Source organism: Heptranchias perlo, chromosome 20, assembly GCF_035084215.1.
Source record: "Heptranchias perlo isolate sHepPer1 chromosome 20, sHepPer1.hap1, whole genome shotgun sequence".
Classification (NCBI taxonomy): Eukaryota; Metazoa; Chordata; class Chondrichthyes; order Hexanchiformes; family Hexanchidae; genus Heptranchias; species Heptranchias perlo.
In genome coordinates, this window is record NC_090344.1 from 7,102,349 (window position 1) to 7,125,974 (window position 23,626).

At 43.4% G+C, this 23,626-nt stretch overlaps 5 non-coding genes across 5 annotated transcripts; 1 reads left to right on the forward strand and 4 right to left on the reverse strand.

The window, feature by feature from the left end:
• The first annotated feature begins 1,038 nt into the window (after window positions 1-1,038).
• Window positions 1,039-1,120, forward strand: trnas-uga (transfer RNA serine (anticodon UGA)). Its single transcript has one exon. It is a non-coding gene; the product is annotated as a tRNA-Ser (tRNA).
• Window positions 1,121-5,374: 4,254 nt separating this feature from the next.
• trnat-agu (transfer RNA threonine (anticodon AGU)) lies at window positions 5,375-5,448 on the reverse strand. Its single transcript has one exon. It is a non-coding gene; the product is annotated as a tRNA-Thr (tRNA).
• Window positions 5,449-14,066: 8,618 nt separating this feature from the next.
• On the reverse strand, window positions 14,067-14,148 carry trnas-gcu (transfer RNA serine (anticodon GCU)). The gene has a single exon. It is a non-coding gene; the product is annotated as a tRNA-Ser (tRNA).
• A 3,328-nt stretch (window positions 14,149-17,476) lies between these two features.
• On the reverse strand, window positions 17,477-17,550 carry trnat-ugu (transfer RNA threonine (anticodon UGU)). Its single transcript has one exon. It is a non-coding gene; the product is annotated as a tRNA-Thr (tRNA).
• Window positions 17,551-23,035: 5,485 nt separating this feature from the next.
• trnav-aac (transfer RNA valine (anticodon AAC)) lies at window positions 23,036-23,108 on the reverse strand. The gene has a single exon. It is a non-coding gene; the product is annotated as a tRNA-Val (tRNA).
• Window positions 23,109-23,626: the final 518 nt, after the last annotated feature.

The window sequence follows — 23,626 nt, forward strand, 5'->3', positions numbered from 1 at the left end:
CGAAACGAATGTGGTAAAGAGATGCTAATATTGTTGATTTGAAATAGTTAATGTACGTCTTCACATTGCCGGACATCGGAATGGAAAAAGTGATAGGATGGACAGAATGGTGGCCGATCGGCTGTGGGTGGCACAGAATTCTGCATTGATTGCACCCTTCTGTTATCAGTGGCTCGTTGGTCTCCGGGTATGATATCTCGCTTTGGGGATTTGCTGATTGTTATGTGAGAGATCCCGGACGAGCCCTGCGGTGTTACCATTTTTCGTTCAAAATCACGAATTGGCTTCTCACGTCTTGTCAGCAGTGTAGTCGGCAGGATTGTCTCAATTCCAGTGCATGGAGGACAGAATGCAGAGATTCTGTGGACGACAACACACATGGAGAAAGGGAAATTTCCCAAGATGGTGTTCAAATTGAAGCTGAATGTCAACGTATCCGAATTCACGTGACCTCATGAATGGAAAATGAAAAATGCTCCTCGATTGGGTGGTGATCGAACCCAGGCCTCCCGCGCAGAAATCAAGAATTTTATTGCTGAAATAACAAAGCTCGCACAGCAGCCGGTGGGATGCGCTCAGGTCGAAACCTGTCTAAAAGAACACACAGTCTCAGAGTTCTCCTGTCATAACCTTCTTCATTCTCTTCTGCAGCCGTGTCGGATTTGTCGCGTGCAGCTGCGATGACCCAATGATTAAGAAGTGGGACATGCAATGTGAGTTTCCAACCCAGCTTCGACGCAACACACGTGGAGAATGGAAAATGTCTCGAAATGGTGCGCAGATTGAAGCTGAAGGCGAATGTCGCACAATTCACGCGATCTTATGAATGGAGAATGAAAATAATCCTAAACGAACCGGAAATCGAACATCGGTTTCTCACGTGATAAATGAGAATTCTATCACCGAGACAGCAAAGTCAGCACATGAACAAGCTGTAAGTTTCCAGTTGGAAACCTGTCTGAGAGAACAAAGTGTCACAGATCTCGTGTGATAACCCTACGCATTCTGATTTATAGCTGTGCATCATCGATGTTTGCCGCTGCGATGGCCGAGTGGTTAAGGCGTTGGACTTGAAATCCGATGGGGTTTCCCTGCACAGGTTCGAATCCTGTTCGCAGCGCCACTTTTCAAAGTTTGTTCAGTGTTCAAGTTAATATGAACTTGAACGAACGGACCTTGTTCGCTCCCTCAGAGAGGTGCTCCATCGCCAACGACGCTTTAAACTCGGAGCCCAATGATCTCTTGCAAAATTGCAAGACACGTGAAGGAATCTCTCCCAAGCTCCATTCTGAGTTCTGCTCGTTCGCAGAACTTGACATTTATACAATTTATTTCTGTGTTTTAATCTCTCCCTGTCTCTGTCTCTTGCCTTTGCCTGTTTTCTCCTGATGGACTTCTCAGGCATCGTGAACAGCGAAGAATGATGGAACCTGCAACACCAGCAGAGAAGGGTAAAGATGGAAAGACTGAGACGGTAGGAAAAGAAAAGGTGCAACCCAGCTGATGAATTCGTAATTAATGTCCACACGTTTATGAATCTTCCCCTCACAATGAAAAAATCAGCAATTTGAGTACAGTATACTTATGGTAGAGTGTATAATATGCCGATGTTGAGACCGACAATCGAACCTTTGCCGTGGTGATGAAAGCGCCGAATCCTAAACACTAAACCCCAAGGAAACGCTGAAAATTCTTTGCTGCGAACAAGCAGAGCAACGCGGCCTTTCCTACTTGGCCCTTTGTAATTCAGGTCATTTTCCTGCCAGACAAACGGCTCGCACAAAAAGGCATTTTCTGTTCGAAATAATATCGCGACAGAGGTGATGTTCAGGCAATGACATCACCAAGTGCAAGTAGGCATGTACATGAAATGGAAAGTGAGGTAAAATACGACCACAAGCTGCTGATGGACATGTTTCCATTTCCAAAATTCCCGCACTGAATGCAGCTCCTTGGAAAACTGCAAGGCCACGCAGGTCCATCATGAATCGTTTGAAGCAACTGGCAGTTTAAAGTGGCATCTCCTACTGCTTCTGTGGGGAGTGAGAGAGAGGCACTGTCGGTATTTGCGTGCAGTTTGATTTTGCACAGAACTGCACAGAGAAACAGCAAATATACCGGGGCTGTGAGATGTTCTATATTATTCATATTTAGCCACAGGAATATCCGCAGTCAGAAGCTGAAAAGAAGGAGAGATAAGAGTCCTGAGAATAAACACAGAGCTGAATGAATCATGAAAGAGCGAAGGAAAAAAAATGTCATCAGTTCCACTTTGTCTCGTGCGCAATCTTGGGAGCTCCCCAATGGCCTGGTGGTGAGAATTCGGTACTCTCACCGCCGCGAGGTTCGATTCCCAGTCAGGGAATTAACTTTAAAAAGAGTTATGAACTTATTAAATTAATTACATGAAGCTAATTAAATCCTGTTCGTAGTTGAGTCCCTGTTTTAATCACCATGAATCAATCGATAACTTTCTATTTCAGACTGAAGGCGATGTTGACGTGGTTACCGAGAGACAGTCAAAACTTTAATAAGATTTTTATGCTTTGAATGTGAAGTTTTTTTTTCATTTTGTAGACTGCATCTTAAGAGTGGGATTAAAAACGCAGTGGAGTCGTTGTTAAATTTAACATTAACTGGCAATTGTCGCTGTTTATCACAGGAGCGCCCGAACTGGTTCTCCGATCAAGATGAAAGTAACGCAACGAGGAACATCTGATACAACACGAAAGGGATCGGGCTATGACAAAAATCCCCACCGTTTTGCTTTTCCAAAATAAAGGGTGTGAAATTTATTCTCTGAACATAGGAACAGTCTGGTCTCACTCACTACAGAAATCTCCATGTCACAGCGAACCAGCTCTCCTGCTGCGAATGCAGCCTCCCTTCGGGCCTTTCGGGGGCTTGTCTGTCAAGGAGAATTGTAATTACCGTGAAGCCAATGTTCCATTCCTTTGTATGATTCATGTGCCTGATTTCCGACCGCAGGGTAAATGGTAGAATATCAGCCCTGCTCAGCTGGCAATGATTCCGGTACATTTTCTTGATTCCAACACATGCGTTGAAACCCTGGAACTTTGAGGCGATGAATCCTGAGGAAAAATAAAATAATGGCTCGAACAATCAAACTTTCACGCTAACGGATAACACCGCCGAGAACAGGTGAAGAGATCACCTGCTAAACCAATAATTCACTGGGCTAAACTTTGAGATTGCAGCGACCAATATAAAAACTGTCTACAGTCAGTGAAAAATGAATGATTAAAGCTTGTAGGAGTGAAAATCCAACCAGCCAGTCTTCACTCTTAAACCAGCAACTATGAAGAAAAACATGCAGGAGAAATACTCGATTTCAGTGCGGCGACACTGGGCCAGAGTAAAGTTCATTCAATATAATTGCCGAGTGGCTGGAGGGTGGATTTGGAACTCCTGACCGATTGCACCATGCATTTTCCAGATCTGCTTGGATCACCAATCCCTTCAGTTCATCACTTAGAGGGACAATTCGATTCTCGGTTTATTTTTCCTGACGATTGATGAAATTTTACAAATTGGAAGCGATCAATTTCAAAGCTAAACACGCCACCGACATGATCACAGATGCAAAGCGGCCACACTCTGCTTCAATGAGATGAAAGTCAAGAGCGATTTCACGGTCGAATGCAATGGCTAACACAATTCATTCAACGAAAGTTCAGGTCGTTGAGGTGCCTTTAAAGTCCTGATTGTTTCTATTGGACTTCTTCCCAAAGCATTTGAGATTCACGTGGGACGATTTGGGGACGTTATTTTCTTTTGTGCAAAAGTTTCAACTGCAGTTCAAGATCAAAATTCCTGGGACGACAGTTGTTCACAATTTATCGGTGCTGGGACCACGGTTGGTCACAATTTATCGATGCTGGCACAACTGTTGTTCACGATATATCTGTGATGGGACCACTGTTGTTAACACTTTATCAGTGGTGGGACCACTGTTGTTCACAATCTATCGCTGCTGGTACCACTGTTTTTCAGAATTTATCGGTGCTGGGACTACTGTTTTTCAAAATTTATCGGTGCTGGGAACACTGCTGTTCACAATTTACATTTATGATTTGTACACTGGAATCGGAAGTACAATTTCAAAATTTAGGGACGACACCGAATTGCGAGCTGAAGTTAATACAAAGGAAAAATGCGAATAATAAAGGAAGACATTAGTAAATTTGCAGAATGGGCGTGTCAATGGCAAATTAATTACAATGTTTATTGTACACTCCCTTGCCTTTTTGCCCCCCCCCCCCCTCAACTAAATGCATTACCTCACACTTCTTCAGATTGAATTGCATTTGCCACTTTTCTATCCACCTGTCCGCTCTATGGATATCTTCCTGCAGTCGACAGCTTTCCTCCTCACTATCAACCACAGGACCAACTCTTGTATCATCTGCAAATGTCTTCATCATGCCCCCTACATTTAAATCTAAATCAATGATCTGTACCATGAAAAGCAGGGACCTCGTACGAAGCCGCATGGAACCCCACTCGAAACAGCCTTCCAGTCACAAAAGCACCCGTCGACCACAACCGCTTGCTTCCTGCTACTCAGCCAATTTTGGATTCAACTTGCCAATGTCCCTTGGATCCAATGGGCTTTTACATTTTTGACAAATCTGCCCTGTAGGACTTTGTCAAAGCATCGTTAAAATCCATGTTGACTCCATCAATCGCGATACACTCATCGATCCTCCTTGATACCTCCTCAAATAATTCAATTCAAGCGACCATCCCTGAACAAATCCACGCTGACTGTCCTTGATTAATCCGTGCCTTTCTAAATGACGATTCATACTTCCCATCGAGTTTAGGCCGACTGGCCTCTATTTACTCGATCTATCCCTATACCCCTTTTTCAGCAATGGTACAACGTTAGCAATCCTCAAATCCTCCTGCACGACACCTTTTGCAAGGGTGGATTGGAAAATGATGGTTTGAGCCTCCGCTATTTCCTTCCTTGCTTCTGTTAACAACCTGGGATCTATTTCATCTGGGCTTGGAGATTCAGGTCGAGCGATTTGAGGACTTATTTTTCCTCTTTGCAAACTTTTGTCCCGCAGGTCAAGATCACAAGTCTTGGTCCAAATTAGGATGTCTTCCGGCTTTGAACCTCAAATCGTGAATTATACCCCGATCCCAACGAGCCTAGAAACAAGAACGTGTCCTGAAATTAACGTGTTACAGACACATTCTCTGAGAGGTCTGTCTGTGGAATGAAAGGGCGTTTTTGAACAGTCATTCTGTTATCCGTTTCCTCCTGAAACCTGAACAAATCCGAACACCACATTGTTATTTTGTCGCTTTATTCCATAAATTAGGTAAAATAACGAGCTGCACAAGGCACTGCTGGGAGTTGAACCCAGGATCTCCTGTTTACTAGACAGATGCTTTAACCAACTAAGCCATAGCGCCAATTGATGACAGGGTGCCCCCACCTCCTCACTAATATCTATCAGCGACACTTCACTGTTCGGGGTTCAAGCCGTTTTGTCTCTGTCCATTTCGCTTGTCCGTTCACCTGTGCATCCCGACACTGACTGCATTTCTCGCTGAGTTTATCTTTGTGTATCCTTCAGTGTGTTGATACATGGATGATTATGTGTGATTGTATTTGTGACATGAAATAAATCAGGGCTTCAGACAATTCTCGCTCTGACACTGGTGAACTATTGAGCCGGACTTTACAGCGGAGTGTTGTTTATTGTGGTGATGAAACTAAAAAAATCGTAAGAGGAGCAAAAAGGGAAAAGGAGAAAAACTTATGAGGGAAAATGAGGACAACTCTCAAGGTTTTGACGAGTATGTGAAGAGAAAGAAGGGAGGCTGAGAGTAATGTGCGCTGCTTAAAGACAGATGGAGGTGATATTGTAATTGAAAATCAGGAAATGGCAGAGTTGCTAAATTTTTACTTTGCATCGGTCGTCACAGAAATGGATGAGACTAACATACCAGAGACACGAGGAAAACTGTTAATAAATCAAGGGGATTCGTATAAGTAAAATGATGGCAATGGAGAAAATGAGGAGGCGAAAGATAGACAAATCTCCAGGAGCTGATGGTTTCCACCCCAGGGGATTAAAAGGAACAGGTGATGAAATTGTACATGCTTTAGTCATGATTGATCAAAACTCTCTTGATTTAGGAATTGTTATTTAACGAAGCGCATCTTGATTGGAGGCTTCTGTTTGAGAAAGATCTCGAAGTGATAATTGAGAGACCGAAAATAAAGCTGTTTGGCAGGAGCGCTGATGCTGTCGGTTGTTCGCTGTTCTCGTGTTCCACAATTGTTAAGCGTGCGTTACTTATTTATAGCAGTATGGGCTCCAGAAATGACCAGGTTGTGAGTTCGAGCGTCTTCTAAAACAATCAAACCTTTTACTCCGAACATTTTGATCGGAGTTCAAGGTAGAAATGGTATCTTCAATAACGCATCTTGTTCACAACCAGTCGTTTTTACAATACGCCCTTGTGGGACAAACGTATGGAGGTCAACAATCGAATTCTTAGTTTTCCCATGTGGGCATTTGGGTTCCTCTGGCCTACCGTCTTTCAATAGCAAGTGCCAGTTCACTTGTTCATCGGGGAAGAGGGGGCGTTTAGCGGCAGCTCATCTGGCAAAGGGGCCGGTACGAGATCATTAAATCTAAAGAACCAAACAAACAATTCTTATTTTCTTTAAGCCGATATTCATCGGTTGCAAGTTTCGTGTTGGGAAAATTTGGAAGAGAAATATTCTGCCTGGTTTCACTGTGTCACGGGTGAAATTATTCAGCTTACAGATATTAATACGCTGAAAGGTCGGGAGGCCTTTTCCTACTCCCGTGTGGGACAAGTTCAGCCTTTGAGCCTCTGGGTAAAGTGTTATTTTTAATTGCTGCTAACGAATGACAAGACATTTCGTACAAACAAGAAGAATTGTAAACTCACGAGTTCACTGTTCATGTTTCTTACATCTTGTTCAACAGAAACAAGGATTCTCCTCAACATGTTCCTGAGAATTTTATCAAACGGAACTCACCCTCGTTCGACGGCTGCAATGATAATTCAGAGATCTCCCATGAATATGTACGATGGGAGCTTATGTCGTATCGAGCCTGGGTAGCTCAGTCGGTAGAGTATCAGACTTTTAAAGTGGGCAGTGAGCTGAAGGTCCAGCGTTTAACTTCCTGTCCAGGCTCCAAATTTCGGAACAGCTGGCAAGCTGTGACTTTGTAGGGGGACCTGAGATGTGTTGTCAAAGTTTCGGTAGTATCTTGTTTCCCAGGGATGGGCAGTAATGAGCCGTCTGAGGCGGTTCCCGATCAGAAATTCAACTTTACTATATTAGTTCACTGTATTAATTTCGCAAAACTCATTAAACTCTGTAAAAAAGACGAATACTTGTTCAAATCGCCATTGATCAACCAGTAACTTTCTGTTTCCGGCTGAAAGAAATGCTAACTTTTTTATGCGTCAATTCACCAGGCAGAATTTAGGGAGTTCAGAGGGGAAGTGAAAAAGGAAATGAGAGGCAAAGAGAAATATGACTATTGACTGACGGCCAACATAAAATGGAATCCAAAAGACTTCGACAGGCATGCAAACAGTGAACGGGTAGTCAGAGGAGGGGTGAGGCCGATTCGGCACGATAAAGGAGATCCACTCATGGAGGCAGAGGGGATGGCCTTGGTACCAAATGAGTACTTTGTATCTGTCTTTACCAAGAAGACAGAGTCTCAGCAAAGGAAGTTATCGTTGAGATACTGGATGGTCTAAAAATTGATAAAGGAAGAGGCACTTGAACGGCTGGCTGTACTTAAAGTAGATAAGCCACCACGTCCGGATGGGATGCATGCTAGGTTGCTGAGGGAAGTAAGGGTGCAAATTGCAGAGGTACTGGCCATAATCTACCAACATCCTTAGATATGTGTGTGGTGCCAGAGGACTGGAAAATTGCAAAGGTTACACCCTTGTCCAAAAAAGGGTGTACGATTAAACCCAGCAACTATAGGCCAGTCAGTTTAACCTCAGTGGTGGGGAAACGTTTAGAAACGATAACCCGGGACAGAATTAACAGCCACATGGATGAAGGTGGATTGATTAGGGAAAGGCAGCACGGATTTGTTAAAGGCAAATCGTGCTTAACTGACCTGTTAGAGTTTTTTGATGAGGTAACAGAGAGGATAGATGAGGGCAATTTAGTTGATGTGGTGTATAAGGACTTTCAAAAGGTGTTTGCTAAAGTGCCGCATGGTAGGCTTCTCATCAAGATTGCGGCCCATGGAATAAACAGGGCAGAAAGAACATAAATGCAGAATTGACGAACAGCAGGAAACAGAGATTACTGGTGAGCTGTTGTTTTTCGAACTGGCGAGAGTTGTACACTGGCGTTCCCCAGGGATCAGTGCTGGGACCACTGCTTTTCTTGATATATATTAATGACTTGGACTTGAGTGCACGGAGCACAATTTCAAAATTTGCAGATGAAACAAAACTTGGAACAGTAGTAAACAATGATAAGGATAGTGATGGACTTCAAAGGATACAGACAGGCTGGTGGCTTGGGCGGAGACGGGGCAGATGAAATTTAACGCAAAAAAAATGCGAAGTGATACATTTCGGTCGGAAAAACGAGGAGAGGCAAAATAAACTCCGGGACACAAATGTAAAAGCGGTAGAGGAACAAAGAGGGGTTTATGTGTACAAATCGTTGAATGTGGCAGGGCAGGTTGAGAAAGCGGTTAAAAAGCATACGGGATCCTGGGCTTTATAATAGATGTATCGAGTGCAAAAGTACAAAAGTATAGAAAGCAATTTGGTAAAGGGAGACTAATATTGGTGAATGGAAATAGTTGGTGCACAACTTGATATTGCTGTCCACCCGAATAGAAAACGAGATTGAATGGATCGAAGTGGTCTGAAAGGATGGGCGATCGGCTGTGAGACGCAACCAACTTTTACACTGGCTGCACAATTAATGTAACAGTGGCTCGTTGGTCTAGGGGTATGATTCTCGCTTAGGGCGTTTCATTGAGTGATATGCGAGAGGTCCCGGGTTCAATTCCGGGACGAGCCCGCATGTGTTTCTCCCTTGAGTGAAAAGTCACCAATTGGTTTCTCACATCTTTTCAGTTTTGCTGTTGGGAGAACTGAATTATGTCCAGAGGATGTTTGAGCTCTCGTGGACTGAATGCCGAAGTTTCGTCGGCGCAATGCACATGAAGCAAATAAAATGTCTCAAGATTATGAGGAGATTGAAACTGAATTTGGATTTTTCCCAATTCAGGCGGATATTAGATGACGGGATAGAAAGCCACATATCCAAGTTTGCCGATGACACCAAGATGGGCAGCATTGTAAGCAGTGCAGATGAAAGCATAAAATTACAGAGAGGCATTAATATAATAAATGAATGTGCAAAATTGTGGCAAATCGATATGAATTTCGTCAAGTGTGAGGTCATCCACTTTGGACCGAAAAGGATCGATCAGAGTACTTTCGAAATGGTGAAAAGCTCGAAACAGTGGAGGTCCAAAAAGACTTTGGGGTCCATGAACATACATCATTAAAATGTCATGGACAGGTGCAAAAAATAATCAAAAAGGTTAATGGAATGTTGGTCTTTATATCCAGAGGACTAGATTCAAGGGGGTAGGCATTATGATACAGTTATACAAAGCTCTGGTTAGACCAGACCTGGAGTATTGCCTTCAGTTCTGGGCAACGCACCTTAGGAAGGATATATTGGCTATGAAGGGAGTGCAGCGTCTATTTACTAGAATGTTGCCTAGACTCCACAGTTTAAATTACGCGGAGAGATTACATAAACTCGGGTTTGCCTCGAATTCAGTAGATTAAGTGCCGATTTGATCGAATATTTCAAAATATTAAGGGGAACTGATGGGGTAAATCGAAAAAAAAAGATTTCCGCCCGTTAGCGTGTCTCGGACTCGGGGAAACAGCCTAAACATTAGGGTCAGTACTTTCAGGAGTGAAGTTGGGAAACACCTCTGCAAGCAAAGGGAGGGAGAAGTTTGGAACTCTCTTCCACAAACGGCAGTTGATGCGAGCTCAATTGTTAATTTTAAAACTGAAATTGATAGATTTTTGTTAACCAAAGGCATTAAGGGACATGGGGCTAAGGCGATAATGTGCAGTTAGGTTACATATCAACCAGGATCTCACTGAATTGCGCATAAGGCTCGAGGGGCGAAATAGTATACTTTTGTTCTTCAGTTCCTCATTGTTACAGAATGATCCTGCATTGTATCGGGAATCGAACCAAGGTCTCCAGCGTAACAAGTAAGAATTCGACCCCAAGCACCATCAATGCGCGCGTTTGTAACAGCAGCAAGTGTCCATTTGGAATCCGATCTGAATGAACATGCCGTTTACAGCTGCGGTGGCCGAGAGTTTAAAGCGTTGGACTCAAAATTCAATTGAGGTTTTCCTGCCCAGGTTTGAATTCTGCTCGCAGAGCTACTGTTTAAAGATCCCTTCAGTGCTGAAATAGATTAATTGGAATTAATTGACCGCATTTATCTCTCTCCCAGAATGAGAGATTCTCCAGCGAGGCTTCAAAGTTGTGTCCAATCTTCTCTTGCAAGATTTCAAGACCCAAGAAGGAATCTCTCCCAATCTGTAACATAAATTCTGCTCGTTTGCAAAACCTGACATTTATACTCTTTATTTTCTTTACATGCATCTCTCCATCTCTCCATGTCTCCGTCTCTTGTCTCTCTGTATTGTCCACAATGGACTTCTCAGGCTTCCTTGAACGGCGATGGCTGATCTAACCTGCAAAAATAGCAGAGAAGGGTAAAGAAAAAAAAGACTGAGGTAGGAGGAAAAGGAAAGGTGCAACCCAGCTGATAAATTCGTAGCTAATGTATCCACATTCATGGCTGTTCGTTCTCATGGTGAATGAAAGCAGCAATTTGAGTAAAGTGTGCTTATGGTGGAGTGTAAACTATGACGATGCCGAGACAGACGACAATGTCGTTTCAGAGTAATTCATTCTGTAAAGTGTTACTTGATAATACAAGTCGTACACTCAAAACAAATTTGATAAAGAGAGACGAATATTGTTGATCTGAAATAATTAGTTTAGAACCTGATATTGCTCTACATCGTATATCGTACAAGAAAGCGAGTTTGGATGGCCATGGTGTTCTGAAAGGATGGCGGATCGGCTGCGTGGCAGCGAAATTTTACAGTGGCTGCACGGCTCTGTTACCAGTTGGACTTTGGATCTGATTCTCGCTCAGGGAGTTTCACTGGTTCAAATCCCGGTATGAGCCCCTTGCGTCCCCATTTTTCGTCAAAAACCACCAATTGGCTTCTCACATCTTTGAAGCAAGTTCAGAAGGCAGGTTTGACTTATCTCCAGCAGAGCATGTTTGAACACCAGAGGACAGAATGCAGAGGGTTTGTCCACGAAAGACACGTGGACGAAATGAATAGAATCTTTCAAGAAGTTGTACAGATTGAAGCCGGCACATGAATTTATCCCAATTCAGGCGTTCTCATGGGTACAGATACAAAAGGTAAAGGAAGCTGCATTGGCCTTGAACCAAACCCCTGGTTTCCCGTCGGCAGGCGAGGGTTCTACACTGAACCACCAATGCACACACGGCTGCATGCTGCACGTGTAGCGTTGAATACAAGTCTGGAAAATGCAGTCTGGCAGAGTTCCTGTGATGAGCCTGCGCAGTCTACAACCGCGTGCTACCTGTGGGTCAAGCATGGTCTTGAAATTCACTGAGATTCGAAATCACTTGACACCGCCACTCTAAAATGGTCAAATAAGTAAGAGCTGTAGTTACCAGGCAGTGTTTACTTTTTTTCAGAAATAATGTAAGAATCCAGCCCTATGTACACGTCTAAGATTTCACGGCATGCGACGAATTTCCTTTAAGCTGCCACCTAAATTCTGCTCAATCACAGAATTGGAGATTTATAGTACTTTCTTTGCATGTATCTCTCTATCTCTGTCTGCGTTTCTTCACTTTCGCTGTTGATCCCTAATGGATTTATCAGGCTTCCTTCAACGGCCAGGTCTGGAAACCCGGGATGGGAAAAGGCTGTCGGTTCTTCGTCCAATTGTTGGATTTCGACCGGTTGAGCTTTGCTATTTTTCCGTCTCCGTTTTCGGAAAATATAAACCCAGATGGGATTTCCCCTCCTCGGGTCCCGTCACCTTCGGGTAATGGGAATGAACCCGACCAAGCACTCGATCTTGATATCTGTATTCTCATTGTATAACAATAAAATTAGGGGGTTACATTTATTTTGAGGACACATTTTAGAAATTAACACATAATAGACTTATTCGAAATCTAGAAGCACGTGGGATTAAAGGGCAGTTGATAACCTGGGCACGTAATTGGCTCAGGGATAGGAGGCAGAGATTCGTGGTGAACGGATGTTTTTCTGACTGGGGAGAAATATGCAGTGGAATCCCCCAGGGGTCGGTATTCGGACTATTGCTTTTCTTGTTATTGTCTAAATGATTTGGATGTGGGAATAGGGGGTAAAATTTCGAAGTTTGCGGATGATACAAAACGTGGCAACGTAGTAAATAGTGAGGAAGGTAGTCGCAGACTTCAGGAGGACAAAGACAGACTGGGGAAATGGGCAGTCACGTGACAGATTTAACGCAGATCAGTGTGAAGTGATGCACTTTTGGAAGAAGAACATGGAGAGGCAGTATAATCTAAATGGAACAATTTATGGGGGGTTCCAAGAGCAGAGGGATTTGGGGGTTCATATTCAGAAAACAGGGCAAGTTGATAAGGTGGTTAAGAAAGCGTATGGGATACTTGGCGTTGTAAATAGGGGCATTGAATACTGAAAAAAGGAAATTATACTAATCCTTACAAATCAGTGGTTAGGCCTCAGCTGAAGTATATTGTACAGATCTGGGCACCACACTTTAGGATGAAAAGGCATTGAAGAGGATTCAGAGCAGGTTGACCTGGATGATACCAGTGATGAGGGACTTCAGTTATATGGAGAGATTGGAGAAGCTGGGATTATTCTCCTGACAGCAGAGATGATTAACGGGAGACCTCATAGATGTATCCAAAATAATGAGGGGTTTTGAAAGAGCAAGTAGGGAGAAACTGTTTCCTCTGGCAAGTGGTTCGGTAGCCAGAGATCACAGATTTAAAATAATCGGGAAAAGAACAAGAGGGGAATGGAGAAGAATTTTTTTCACACAGAGGTTTGTTAAGATCAGGAACGCACTTCCTGAAAGGGTGGTGGAAGCAGATTCCATAGGATCATTTAAAAGGCAATTGGACATAATTGAAGAGGACTAATTTGCAGGGTTATGGGGAAAAATCTGGGGTGTGGGTCTAATTTGGACAGGACTTCGAAAAAGCCGACACTGGCACGACGGCCGAATGGGCTCCTTCTGTGCTGTAAGATTCTATGATTACCTTCTGAATCATTGCAATTGAAGCTATTCAGTTTTGAGCAACCAAGAGAATTATAACCGTGATATTCGGCATTTCCATTCCCTTATGAATATCGCAGCTTTCATGTCCAGGCGGGGGAAGGACTGAACGGGGGATAGAGTGCGGAGGTTGGAATGGAAGCCCAGCAGAATGAACTTGGTCTCATCAGTTTTTATTATTTTTCCTACCAGTTGCCCGAAGCAGGTGGTGAACCTTCTCGAGAGAGGATCGTCATTGCAGTTCAGAATGAAAAAGGTATCAAGAAAATCGGATAAAACGCACAGAGAATGATCCGGGACTTACAACACACCCCTTTTAAACAGACACAGACACGAAATGATCCGGACATAAATCATAATTATGGTGCATAAGTTTCTCTTACGTTGACCATAAGATTTACTCTTTTTACAGTGACACCAATGTGCACTCTGATATTTCGCGATCTCACAATCTCAACACCTTCCTGGAAGGAACTGTTGCTGATTTCAGCAAACAATGCAAAACCCACCGTCTGCCGTTTCGAGAAGGATGGGACTTTGACCAGACCTTCTGGGTGGACTGAATGAGAGAAACAAAACTTAAACATCACAGCGACGAGGATGGGATTCGAACCCGTGCGTGCACAGCACAATGGATTAGCAGTCCATCGCCTTAACCTCTCGGCCACCTCGTCCCATACAGAAATATGCGCAATCACCTTTATTCAAAATGAAAATACTGGCTATGTTGCCAACCTGAAACTGCTAATGTGCATATCCTCAGCAGGTCAGGCAGAATCTTCAGACATCGAAACAGAGTTAACGTTTCAGGTCGATGACCATCACATGAGTATTCCAACTCACTCAACTTGCGCCTTGTGGATGGTTGAACGGCTTTCGGGAGTTAGAAGGTGAGTCACTTGGCGCAGAATATCCAGCCTCTGACCTGCACTTGTCGCCACAATATTGATGGAGCTGGTCCAGTTAAATTTCTGGTTAATGATGACCACTAGTATGTTGATGGTGGCGGATTCGGCGATGTTAATAACGAATCCCCACAGAAGAGATTTATAATAATGATTCCAGGGATGAGGGGCATAAGTTTCATGGATAGATTGGAGAAGCTGGGGTTGTTCTGCTTGGAACAGCGACAGTTACGAGGAGATTTGATGGAGGTATTCAAAATCATGAAGGATCGAGACAGAGGAGATAGAGAGAAACTGTTCCTATTGGTGGAAGGTTCAAGGACCAGAGAACATAGATTTAAGGTGTTTGGCAAAAGAACCAAAGGTGACACGAGGAGAAACTTTTCTACACAGCGAGTGTTCAGGAACTGGAATACACCGCCCGAGGGGGTGATGGAGGCAGATTCAATCATGGTCTTCAATAAGTCACTGGATAAGTATTTGAAACGAAAGAAAATACAGGTCTACAGGGATCGGGTGGGGGAGTGGGTCTGTCTGGATTGAACTTGCAGAGAGCCGGCACGGACTCGATGTGCCGAATGGCCTCTTTTCGTGCTGTGACCTCTCTCTGATTCTATTCTATTTGTGGGAGGCGATGCGAAGCGATCGGAGCGTGACGTAAATCAACCTGCTCATGTCCATTCCCTGATAATAAATCCGAGTGTGATGCAAAGAAGAAATTCATAATTATGGTGCATATCTTTTATATTATACTGACTATAAGAGGTACTCGGTTCACCAGGGCGCCATTGTGCACATTGATTGATACTTCACCGAGATCACACCTTACAGTCCCAGCACCTCCGTCTCAGAAACAGTTGGGTGGCAATCCAGACTTTGCTGAATTTTGCAAAAAGGGGTAAACCAGCAATGCGGAAAAACACTTCTTATCAAAGAAGGGTTTTTGGTGAGGCGGCCAAAATGGAAGGGTGCACAAATTCTGGCAGCAGTGAGAGTGGAACCCACACAATTCAGAGATGGAAGCCAGCATCTGAGACAGCGCAGTTACTCACGCATAGGATAAGCCATTCAGATCTGATGATAAAGGTCATGGAGCTGAAACGTTTCGTCTGGTTCTTTCGCCACAGGTGCTACCTGACCTGCTCAGCGTTTTCAGTATTTTCATTTTTGTGATTTCACAATGACAGCTTTCCTGAAAACACCCATTTTGACCCAAGGACGCAGCTCGCACTTCACTTTCCCCACGCGCATAAAGTCTGCCGTTTCCGAACAAAATCCCCTCCGCGCCGAGCTTTCAAAGGACCTTTCGCTCACGGCCAATCTCCTGTAATCGACACCTTTTCACCATTGCCGCTCTTTGCATTTCTCCTCATTCCTTTTCAATCGGACATTTCCACAGACCTATTACGATCAAGCGGAACATTTCCGACCTTCCTGCACCGCCCAGATTGCCAAAAGTGCACCTTTCAGCCGTCATTCGCAGCTATGTCGCGCCGCCCGTCTCTCCCGCACATCAACTGCTCGGGGAAAAGCGCCAACGACCATGGAAACAAAACCCAGTTCTTCAGTTAACATCCCCCGTGTCACTAGATACCCCATGGAAATTTCACGGAAAATTATGCGCTGTCCTTCCGAATGCCAGCCCTGCTTTCTTGGAGCTTGTCTCTGGAGCAGATCGAAATGTATCGACTGGTTTCAAGGCACAAATGAACATTGGTGCGAACGGGACATGTGTCCCCGAGAAACAGCGGTCGATGAAGAGCAAACTTAAAGGCGTAAGAATGTGGAAGTGAATGTTAGAGTAGGCAAGGCCGCAGTAAAGTCTCAATGAAATAGACCATGATCGTAGAAGGAAGGAAAAGCTGGAAGAAGCGGCAGGTCTGAATTGTGGATCATCCAAAAGAGACACATGAGAGAACAAAAACAGGATAAAGACAAAGGTGCTGGAGGCAGAAAGACAAAGAAAGAAATAAGAGGAATGAAAAGAGAGTGAAAGAAAGAATGGGAGAGAGGGAGGTGAAAGAAAGAAAGAGAGAAAGATAGATAGAAGGGAGAGAGAAAAACAAGCGTGCAATATTCAGCCCGCAAACGGGCGCTGCTCCCAATCGGCTACACTTCGCCCCACAGAGCCTCATCCCATTCACACCATCCTACATTACACTGTCAATGTTGTGCCGTGAAACAGAGAGTTTAAGGGCATAAAGACACACACGCCGTCCTACAATATACTTTCAATACCTGTGCAGTGAAACAGAGAGTTTAAAGATACAGAGATACTTACATACTATCCTACAGTACACATTAAACATCCGTGCAGTGAGTCAGAGAGTTTACAGGTACAGAGACACTCTGCGTCCCACAATACACTTTAAATCATGTGCAGTGAGACAGAGCGTTTAATGATGCAGAGAAATTCACCTTTTTTCAAAAGTGGCACATCCCAGAAGCAAGAGAGAGCGTGGGTCAGTCTCCCTCTCCTGATAGAGCTGAGACTTGTCAGTCAAGAGTCCTCTCCTCCGTGTATTGGCCGTGGAGGAAGTGCAGAGTAGATTTAATAGAATACCTTCAGCCTGACCGGCCTCTAATTACTTGATCTATCCTTTTCTCCCTTTTTATACAACAGTACAACTTTAGCAGTCCTCCAATCCTTCGGCATATCACCTGCAACCAGAGAGGATTGGAAAATGATGACCAGAGCCTCCGTTATTTCCTTCCTTGCTTCTGTTAACAGCCTGGGATATATTTCATCGGGGTTTGGAGATTCAGGTGGAGTGATCTGCGGACTTCATTTTCCTCTTTGCAAAGATTTTCACCGCAGGTCAAGATCACAAGTCTTGGTCCAAATTAGGACTACTTCCGGGTTTGAACCTCAAATCGTGAATTATACCCTGACCTCAACGAGCCCAAAAACGAGAACGTGTCTTTAAGTTAACCCGTTGCTGACACATTCTATGAGAGGTCTGACTGTACAATGAAAGGGCGTTTTAGAAGAGTCAATCTGATATCCGTTTCCTCCTCAAACCTGAACAAATACCAATTCAAAATTGCCATTTTGTCGCTTAATTCCACAAATTCGGTAAAAATAATTAGTTATGCAAGGCACTGCTGGGAGTTGAACCCAGGATCTCCTGTTTACAAGACAGACGCTTGAACCAACTAAGCCACAGCGCCCATTCATGATAGCTCAGCCCCACCTCCTCTCACTAATATCTATCAGCGATACGTCACTGTCTGTTTGGGGTTCAGACCGTTTCATCTTGGTCTGTTTGGTTTGTCCGTTCACCTGTGCATCCCGACGCTGCCGACATATCTCGTTTTGTTTATCTTTGTGTCTCCATCAATGCGTTGATATACGGATGAGTATGTATACTTATGTTTGTTACATTAAATAAATTACCAGTTTAGACAATTCTCGCTCTGAAAGTGAAGAACTATTGAGACGCACTTTACTTTGTTTATTTTGGTGCTGAAAATAAAAAACCGGAAGAGGTCCAAACAGGGAAAAGGAGATAAACCTGTTAGGGAAAATGAGGACAACAGTCAAGATTTTTACCAGTATATTAAGTGAAAGAAGGGAGGCTGAGAGTAATGTGGGCCGCTTAAAGACAGATGGAGGTGATATTGTAATTGAAAATCATGAAATGTAGAGTTGCTAAATATTTACTTTGCTTCGTTCGTCACAGAAATAAATGAGGCTAACATATCAGAGATATGAGGAAAACTGTAAATAAATCAACGGGTTTCAGTGTAAGTAAAATAATGGCAATGGAGAAAATAATTAGATTAAGGATAGACAAATCTCCAGGACCTGATGGTTATCATCCCAGGGGACTGAGAGGACTAGGTGAGGAAATTGTACATGCTTTAGTCATGATCGTTCAAACTCTCTTGATTCAGGAATTGTTCCTTTGATGGAAACAATTTTAATGTCACTCCATTATTTGGGATGGGTAGCAGAGATGATGTTCGAAATTATAGACCCATTAGTCTGACATCCGTTGTGGGGAAGTTGCCAGTATCCGTTATTAGGGAAAGAAAGATTGAGCACTTGGATAAACATGAATTGATCAGAGAGAGCCAGCATGGATTTGTAAAGGGTAAGTCAAGTCTAACAAAACGAGTTGAACTTTATGAAGATGTAACTGACGTGGTAGATAATGGAGTGTCCATGGTTGTTATATGATATTGACTTCCAGAGGTATTCGATAAGGTACCATATAAGAGACTGTGAACGACAATGACAGTGCGTAGAATTTGAGGCAACCTAATGAAATGGGTAGGGAGTTGGTTAGAAGGTGGGAGACAGAGACCTGGCATATAAATGACGTAGACCAAGGAATAGAGAGCCGTAAATCCACGTGTGTCGCTGACACCAAGATAGGTTTCACAGTGAGTCATGTAGATGGAAGCATAAAGTTGCCAAGGGAAATTGATAAAATAAGTGAGTTGGCAAAACGGTGGCAGATGGAGTAACATAGAATTGCAAAGAATGTACATCACGGAAACAGGCAATTCGGCCCAACTGGACAATGCCGGTGTTTATGCTGCAAACAAGCCTCCGCCATCCCCATTTAATCTAACCCTATGAGCAAACCCTTATATTCATTTCTCCTCCATTTGTTTTTCCAGCTTCGCTGTAAACGAATCCATGCTATTCGCCTAAACTACTCCTTGTGGGAGCGAATTGAACATTCTAACCACTCTCTGGATGAATGTGTTCCTCTTGAATGCCATATTGAATTACATTGTGAATACCTTATATTCATTGCCTCAATGATTTGGAGTCCCCACCTCCACAAATGCAAACACCTTATCTACGTCTCACCTATCAAACCCTTGCATAATCTTAAAGTCCTATATCAGGTCACCCCTCAGCCTTCTCTTTTCTATACAGAAGAGTTCCAGTCTGTTCAAACTTTCAATATGGTGAAGTGTGAGTTCATCTACTTTGGACTGAAGCAAGATAGATCACAGTATTTTCTGAAAGGTGAGAAGCTAGGAACTGTGGAGGAGCAGAGAGATTTAGGGGTCCAAGTACAGAAATCGCTAAAAGCCAGTGGAATGGTCGAAAAATTTATTTAAATGTCTCATGGGATGTTGGCCTTTATCTCAAAGAAGCTGGTATTCAAAGGGGGAGAATGTTACAGATAGAAATATCTGCTGAGACCCCATTTAAAGTACTGCATTCAGCTCTGGGCACCAAACATCAGGAAGGAGATATTGGCCTTGGAGGGGCTGCAGCGCAGATTCACCAGAATGATACCGGGGCTAAAATGGTTAAATTATGAGGACAGGTTATGCGGAGGTCGGTCCTCATTTTTCTCTTATGCATCCGGCCCCATCCGTTTACTGTGGAGGGGAGCGCGTCTGATACTAAGTCAGTCAGAATTGGATGCAAATCACATAACCGGCACAGCAGCTCTGGAACTGGCGACTGGTTTTACATTGAGTCTTTTTTATGGGATAGGCTGTACATTGTTTGTATTATAATAATAATTTTGATACAATGAAGGTTTTTTCAGTTATTTCCCATTTCCACCCACACCAGTTTTACATAGCAAAAGGTAACAATATTTAAGGGATGTGATGTACAGTGTTGGTGGAATCAATGTAATTTAACTTGATATATTGTAGAATCTCTTGTCCATCCCAGGCTCTTACCTCAGGCTTAGATCCTCACCTAGTTTAAAACCAGTCACTCACTGATATAAATAAACCAGTAACAACCCCGAAACCTCAGCGGGTATATTTGTTCCGATACTAAGTGACGGTCCCAATTTCCACTGAAATTCTCGATCAGCAAATGCCAGAGGCTGTTTTGGGTTTGACAAACTGTGAAACAGATTGTTTTAAAAGCCGGAAAGAGGGAAAAACTGGTGGTTGATATTAAGTGTTTTACATTAACGCTTTCTGTTTCAGATTTACAATTTATCTTTGTGTGTGACTGACAGGAGCGGCTGTAACGGAGCCCAGTGACTGGGTAACGAGCTGCACTGAATCATTGTCCTGTGTTACAGACCGGCTCGTTAGACCTGTTCATTTCGTCTCATCTCATTGTCAGCAAACAGGAAATTACTGAAGTTAAGGCTGGTGAATAACAGCTCGAAATATCAATCCTCTCCACCATTGGGGACAGAGTCTTCCGAAAAACAGGGATTTTCACTCGTACAAATTTCATCCACCTTTTCTGCTCTTCATTTCTCTGATTTGTTTGATGCGGCTTTCCCTTCAATTCACGACCGACAGGAAAAACCCGATTTTATCGTCGATTTTCGGGTCAAGAGGTATGGTGAGATTTCAAATAATTGAAATCGACCCTTATTAACGCCAATATCGTCACCTACACGTTTGACAAATGCAAAGCGGCTTCACTCACGGTTTTGCTGCACAACTCGTTCAAAGATACTGTCGGTAATTGGAGGGTCTTTGAAGTCATGACACGAACATCACAGTTCGCGCTGCCATTTTCCTCAAGACGCTTCAGATTCATGTGGAATGATTTAGGTCTGGCGTTTAAATCCGTTCCCTTTTCACAAATCCGCCTTTGAACCCGTATCCTTTAGTATTTTTGATAACCGATACCAAATCGGTTTGTCCTGTATTTTACATTACTTTTTAAATATTACAGATAAGCAGAGCACTTGAGCTGTCACAGCTGTGACTTTGACTTTTCTCCCTCTGCTCTCGATCTCCCCGGTAACTGCCACTAACCACAATCTTCTGTCACACTTCTCCATCCCTCGGTTTTCAACTGAAATAACGCCCATCTCTTCAGTCAACGACAGCTCAGAGAGAGTTTCTTAGTTTCATTTCACACTTTATCCAAATCCTCTTTAAAGCAACATCAAAAGTTGTCCTTTAGTTAATAATAAGATCAATAAAAGTTCTTATCTTCTGGGGTTTTGTTTCAGATTCCAGGGCTTTTTAAGTTCACTGCGGATATTTATCGAAGCGCATCTTGATTGGAGGCTTCTTGGAGAAATCGGAAAAAGATCACAAAGCGATAATTCAGAGACGGAAAATGAAGCTGTTTGACGGGAGCACTGATCGGACTGATTGCGCGCTGCTCTTGTGGCGCAAGCGCTCAGCATGCGGTACTTTTATGAACTCCAGAAATGCCCAGGTTGTGAGTTTGAACCTCATCTGGAACAATCGAACATTTTGAGTTCAATGTGCAACTGGTAAGCTCCATAACGCATCTACTTCTTAGTTTTCCCATGTGAGCACTTGGGTTCCTCTGGCCTACCGTCTTGCAATAGTAGGTGTGAATTTATTTGTTTATAGGGGGAGAGGGAGCGATTAGCGACAGCTGATATGGCAAAGGGGCCGGTACGAGATCTTTCAATCTAAAGAACTAAACATACAATTCTTCTTTTCGTTTAGCGGATATTCATCAGTTGGAAGTTTCGTGTGGGGAAAATCTGGATGGGAAATATTCTCCCTGGTGTCACTGTGTCACGGGTGAAATTATTCATCTTACAGATGTTAATACGCTGAAAGGTCGAGAGGCCTTTTCCAGCTCCCGTGTGGGGCAAGTTTCGCTTTTGAGCCGCGATGTAAAGTGTTATTTTAATTGCTGCTAACGAATGACAAGACATTGTTAAATTATAGCTGCATCATTAAATAAATTTAAAACAGAAATAGACAGTTTCCTAGAAGTAAATGGAATTCGGGGTTACGGGGAGCGGGCAGGAAATTGGACATAAATTTAGATTTGAGGTTCGGATCAGATCAGCCATGATCTTATTGAATGGCGGAGCAGGCTCGAGGGGCCGATTGGCCTACTCCTGCTCCTATTTCTTATGTTCTTATGTTCTTATTTGGCACAAACACGAAGAATTGTAAACTCACGAGTTCACTGTCCATGTTTCTTACATCATGTTCAACAGAAACAAGGATTCTCCTCAACACGCTGCTGACAATTTTATAACAGGGATCCTCACCCAATTTCGACGTCTACGATGGATAATTCAGAGTCCTACAATGAATATGTACGATAGGAACTTAACAAATTGCGAGCCTGCGTAGCTCAGTCGGTGGAGCAACAGACTTTTAAAACGGGTAGTGATCTGAGGATCCAGTGTTCTGGTTGTAAATTTTGAAACAGCTGGCAAGTTCTGTCTTCGCAGCGGAGCAGCAACTACGGGACAGACGATGCCTGTGATGTGTTGTCAAAGCTTCGGTGTTATCTTGTTTCCCAGGGATGGGCAGTAATGCGTTGTCTGAAGCGGCAATTGCAGCTTCCTGCCAGTGATCGGACAGACGGCCTGAATGTTGTTGCTCTCGTGGCCTCACTCAATGTGGGAGCTGGGGAACATCAAAAAACTGATCTGTTTGTTGCCGCGGCTGCAATGCTGTTTATAACTGTATTTATAAACAGAGGCAGCGCTGCAGGATCCTTTCATGACCTCTCACAAATCAACTGAAAACAATCGCAATGTGCAGCTTTGAGAGGGGCTTCCTGCACAGTCGGGGCATGAAACGTGAATGAGGGCGAGACACGTATATGTGTAGTGTTTGAATGTGTATTGAACTATACAGAGAATGGAAAATATATCAGTTCTGTGAGGTGTGGTATTTTGTTCACATTTAACCACAGACTGAATTCTTGCTTTTTTTCAGACGTATTGATTTTTCGTGGGGAACTTTTTCAAAATGTTTCTGCCCGGTTTCGAACCGGGGACTTTTCGCGTGTTAGGCGAACGTGATAACCACTACACTACAGAAACTCTGCTGTACATTTCGCTATAGGAAACCCTCAGAAGATAGCTGCCGACTGCAAATGCTCTCAGTGTGGGAGACGGGTCCCTGTCCCGTTCAGGGAATTAAATTCTACAAAATAGTTTACTGTATTAATTTTGCAATACTCATTAAACTCTGAAAGAAGAAGAATAGTTGTTCAAATCGCCATTAGTCAACTAATGACTTTCTGTTTCAAGCTGACGGAAATCCTAACTTTTTAAAAATTTATTCACCAGGCAGAATACAGAAAGTTCAGAGGGGAACTGAAAGTGGAAATAAGAGGGGCAAAGAGAGGGTATGAGAATAGACTGGCGGCCAAGATAAAAGGCAATCCAAAAGTCTGCCACAGGCATTGTAAACATTAAACGGGTCGGAAGAACCCGACTTTAATTCGGGACCACAAAGGAGATCGATTCATGGAGGCAGCCCAAAAATGCATCTGCTGGGTTTCGAACCAGAGACTTTTTGCGTTTTAAGCGAACGTGATAACCACTACACTACAGAA